Source organism: Microtus ochrogaster, chromosome 10 (genome assembly GCF_000317375.1).
Source record: "Microtus ochrogaster isolate Prairie Vole_2 chromosome 10, MicOch1.0, whole genome shotgun sequence".
Lineage (NCBI taxonomy): Eukaryota > Metazoa > Chordata > Mammalia > Rodentia > Cricetidae > Microtus > Microtus ochrogaster.
In genome coordinates, this window is record NC_022016.1 from 48,604,404 (window position 1) to 48,609,720 (window position 5,317).

Consider the following 5,317-nt stretch of genomic DNA (forward strand, 5'->3'; position numbering starts at 1 on the left):
ACCTTTGGAAGAGCAGGCAATGCTCTTAACCACTGAGCCATCTCTGTAGCCCCGTCAGTGCTTTTAATCTCTGAGCCATCTCTCTAGTTCCCACCAAGGCTTCTTAAGCTATGGGTCACATAACTGAGTGTGAGGACCACAAGTGATTTGGCAACAGTAAAATGATTCTAAAGATGCGATCACCAAACATTAATTCAAAATCAAACACAATGAGCCTGAGTTGCCTCTGGCAGGGCTCACCCACTGTATAAAACAACTTCACTGCAGTCCTGGTTCTGAACACGCAACACCAGCACCTTACACTGTTTGCCATACCACCACACAGTATCAGCAAGTGCAGCCCCGAACACCTTGGTGTACGCTCAAGACTTTTGTATGTTAGGAACTGCAGGATTTTTGTTGTATATACAAAGCTTTCTGTTCTTACAGAAACACAGCAGTTTGATTATAGGAAACAGAGACTAAATAGTCTCCAATCATTCCTCAGCATGGATCAAATTAGTCCTGTCTGGGACCTGGAGAGATGGCTCAGTAGTTACAGTTGCAAGCACATAGCGCTCTCACGGAGCACCCAAGCTCAACTCTCACCATTCATACTGGGAGGCTCCCAGCCAACTATCTAACTCCAGCTCTAGGGTATCCAGTGCCCTCTTCTGGCCTCCACAGGTACCCTCTCACATGTGGTAGACGCACACATCCACATATACATAAATGGAAACAAAATAGCATCTTGGGCTGGGCATGGTGGCCTACACCTGTAATCCCAGCACTTGGGAGGCAGAGGCAGGCGATCTCTGTGAATTCGAGGCCAATCAGGTCTACAGATCAAGTTCCAGGACAGGGATAGCCAGGGTGACCCAGAGAAACCCTATCTTGAAAATAAATAAATAAATAAATAAATGCCGGGCAGTGGTGGTGCACACCTTTAATCTCAGCCCTTGGGAGGCAAAGGTAGGCGGATCTCTGTGAATTTGAGGCCAGCCTGGTTTACAGAGCTAGTTCCAGGACAGCCAGAGTTAGACAGAGAAACCCTGTTTTGAAAAACAAAACAAAAATAGAAAAAGAAAATGTTACGGGGGATTTCTGAGAGCAGCCTGAGAAGGGAAGATTCTGGAGAAAGGCAGAGGGGCTTCCAGGACCCTGTAATGATAGCCGTAAATCAGGACCTGAGGTTCTGGCCCCCAGGATCTGCCATACAGGCTTCCATGTGTGCTCAGCGCTCCCCTGATTTCATGCTTCCGGCCACATACACAGAGGTAGGTGGACATCACCATGACCACTGTACAGTTGAAACGGAAGGAAGATGTCAGATCATGTAGTCACAAATAGGGGCAGAGGTAGTCCAGGATGGGCCAAATCCACACAATCCAAAAGCCTACATCAAGCTGACCCGCCAGAGTCAAGGGCACGGCTTTGACTCATGGACCAAAATCACCTCTGAACCTCAATCCGAACTCCATTATCCCCACCAGTCTTTTCTCTGACTCCTTGACCGTACGGGAGGAACCAGAAAGGAAAGAGAGGACCTGGCTAAAGAAAGCCAAGTTGGGGCTGAAGAGACAGATGGCTCAGTGGTTAAGAGCACAGGTTGCTCTTCCAGAGAACCTGGGTTCAATTCCCAGCACCCACATGGCAGCTCACAATCTCTGTAACTGCATTCTTGGGGATCCAACAAACTCACATAGACATCCATGTAGGTGAAACAACGATAAATATAAAATAAAAATTATCAGCACTCGGGAGGCAGAGGCAGGCGGATCTCTGTGAGTTCGAGACCAGCCTGGTCTACAGAGCTAGTTCCAAGACAGGCTCCAAAGCCACAGAGAAAAACTCGAAAAACCAAAATAAAATAAAATAAAATAAAAATTAATTAATTTTGGAAAAAGAAAGCTAAGTTGGCTGCAGTCTTTGATCCCCAATTCCTAACACCCCCAAGTCTGTTCTGCAGAAAAGAGAAAAGGGTCTGGAGGACCCTGGAGCAGATTCCAGGACGGGGAGACACAGACTTCAGTACAAACAGGACACTACCAACCCAGGAAGTTTCTTCCAAAGGGAAAGAGTGCTCTACCACTTGACACATTCGAGGACTTCAGTGCTAAGGAGGCTGAGGCCCTTATGCGCAGAACCTTATGGGCAGGCGCTGGCAAAATGGTAAAGGTCCCTGTGCACAGGCCAGATGACTGGAGTTAGATCCCAGAGTCCCTTCCACAAGGTGACAGGAGAGAACTGAGTCCCCAGAGTGGTCCTCTGACCTCTACATGTGTGCTGAAATATGTGCATTTTCATGACTATGCACACACATGCATGCACACACTTGCAGACACACTGGAATAAACATATAAATGAAATTTAAGAACTAGTGGACATCTGGATTTCTTTTGACACTAAGAGTCAGTGCTTCTATGCAAAAAACCTAAATACAAACTGGGCAAAAATGGAGGAAACCCAGCACAAAAGAGATGTTTCTGAATCTGGGAAGCCCAGGGCAGTCCTTCAGGCAGCCTGGCCTGTCCAGCCCAAGAAAAGGTCTGAATTCCAACCATTGGCTATGTCCTTTGTGCCCCTCACCCACCCAACCCACACACACAAATACACCACTCTGGCTATTGGCCTATGCTTTCTGCCTATGCAAAAGACCATAGATGGCAGTACCAGGCTATGCCCAGACGCCCTGTCTAGGAAGGCTTTCTGCCTGCACCTCTGCTTGGGTCAGGATGCATCAATAGTACCCATTCTTCATCCTGGTGGCTCTGCAGTGCCAGCTGTGGTCACCATGGCAACCCAACAAAGGGGCAGAACTACTAGCAGTAAGGCCCTGGGAACTGTAGATTATATTTCACTATTAGACACTCCCTCCTTTGGACCATCACAGACACCATTTTTGTACCTCCAGTGACTTTTTACAGCTACCGCCAGTCAACATCAGCAGTTTCTCACTGCCTCTAGGTTTGTCGTTCTGCTGAGATGACCCTACAGGTACCCTCCACCTGGAAACCCCGGCTGTAGCATACAGCTGAAGCAGGAGGTGGACCACTTGCTTTGCTCTGCACCATGGGGATGCCTCCGGAGAGACCAAGCCACAGAATGTTAGAGCCAACCATTAGCTGTAACATTATAGACTGAAAAAAAAATCTAAATCCCAGAGGCTTTTCTTCTCTCGTTCTAACTGAAAATGCAAACAGACCAAGGGAGAGATCTGAACCAGAACCCACACACAGGAGCTAGGGAGATGACTTGGTGGGTAAAGGGATTTGCTATAGAGACAGATGAAACTGAGCCTAGGACCTGCGTGGTGGTGGAGGGAGAGAACCGATTCAGTCAAGTTGACCTCTGACCTCCACACATGCCCTATGCCACGCGCGAGTGTGCACACATGAATATGTATGCATACATAACATACATAAATGTAAATTTAAAAATAAGAAGAAAGCAATCAGCCATGAGTGATGCACACCTGTAACCTCAGCTGGTGGCAGAGGCAGGTGGACACTCCCACCCCCCCATCCCTTCCCCCCACCCCCACTCCACTCCTGTGAATTTGACGACATCCTGCTCCAGGCCAGCCAGAGCTACACATAACACTTTGTCTCAAAACCAAACAAAAACTAGATAGAGATTTTTTTTTCTTTCAAGACAGGGTTTCTCTGTTTAACCCTGGCTGTCCTGAAACTCACTCCATAGACCAGGTTGGCCTCTTACTCAGAGGTTCGCCTGCCTCTGCCACCCAGTGATAGGATTAAAGATATGCCTGGTTCACTATTCATAAGAAAGCATAGGGCACAGAATGTAAGCGCCCCACCCCACACTCTAATTCTAATGAGGCCATCGTAAAGGGTGTTTATTTGCTGCTCTCCTTCTGGCAGATGAGTCAGGAAAGTTGCCTAAGCTCACATCGCCGCCAATGGCTACATCTCATCCCGGTGACCTAGACCCTGCAGGTCCACAGACTGCGACCAGCACCTCTGGAGTTACACTTATCAACTTGAAAAGCTCTCACATGCTGCCAGCAAGATCTAGAAAGAATGAAAAGAAAGGGTCCCATAATCTCATTTGCTCTCCCTCTAGAACTGCGTATGGCTCTTTCGTCCAACAAGCCCCATCTCTTTCCAAGCATTCCTGGGTTCTGGGCCCCTCCCAGCCTTTCCCAGATCTCTAACTGTTGTGGGGAGGTCGTGAAAGCCTTGCCTCTCAAAATGAGATCTGGGAGGGGTGAATTCTGACTCCTTTGATCTTAGACTGATGTTCACAGGGAAGATTAAATTACATGTTCCAGATATGAAACATGGTCATTAGAGCAGGTAATTTGAATGCCCAAACCAAATTACACTAAACACATTGAGTAAATAATGTAGAAACTCCAGGCAAACAGTCCCAGCCGAAGTGAGTCTCTAAAGGGAGAGAGAAAGAGGAAGGATAGAGAAAAGGATTTTTGTTTGTTTGTTTGTGTTTGTTTTGAGACAGATTTTCTTCTCTGGGTAGCCCTGACTGTCCTAGAACTCACTCTGTGGACCAGGCTAGCCCTAAACTCAAGGATCCACCTGCTTCTGCCTCCTAAATGCTGGGATTAAAGGTGTGCACCACCACTGCCTGGACTTGAGATGAGGGGAAATTTTAAACTTTTTTTTTTCAGTGCTGGGGATCCAACCAAGGTCTTGAGCATGCTAAGGAAGTGTTTTATCCTGGAGCTACATCCTCAGGCCTAGAGAGGCCATCTCAAGAGTCTTTAAAATATGTATCAACAAATGACATTACACGAACTTTATTTGAGCCCTGATATTTCTAAAGATGTATTTCCTGTATATATGGACATTTTGCCTGATCACCATTTGCATGAAGTATATAAGGGGGCATCTGATCCTCTGCAACCGGAGTTACAGTGGGCTGTGAGCCACCATGTAGGTAAGGGGAATTGAACCTGGGTCCTCTGGAAAAACATCTCTCCAGTCCCTGAGCCCTGTCACTGGGTATGATGACACACATCTATAACCGCTGAACTTGGGAAACTGGGGCTGGAGGACGAAGTTCCATATCAAGGTGAGTTCCAGGCCAGTTTGGGCCAAACAGTGAAAGCCCGGTCTCAAAGAGCAACTGGGGGCTGAGAAATAGCCCGGTCAGTAAAGTACTCATCTCACAAGGGCAAGGGTCTGAGTTCGGATCCCCAGAGTCCATGTAAAAAGCTGAGCGGGAGTGGGCAGGAAGGCACAAAAAGCACATACTGTTTAAAAATACCATAAGGGAAGCCAAGTGGAGAGGTGCATGCCTTTAATCTCAGCACTTGGGAGACAGAGGCAGGAGAATCTCTGTGAGTTTGGGGCCA

The 5,317-nt window shown here is 47.5% G+C and overlaps 1 protein-coding gene across 1 annotated transcript in view; it reads right to left on the minus strand.

Annotated features, from left to right (window-relative positions):
* Asap3 (ArfGAP with SH3 domain, ankyrin repeat and PH domain 3) overlaps positions 1-5,317 on the minus strand; it is a 42,971-nt gene that overhangs the window by 20,711 nt on the left and 16,943 nt on the right. The gene's annotated exons all lie outside the window — the stretch shown is intronic.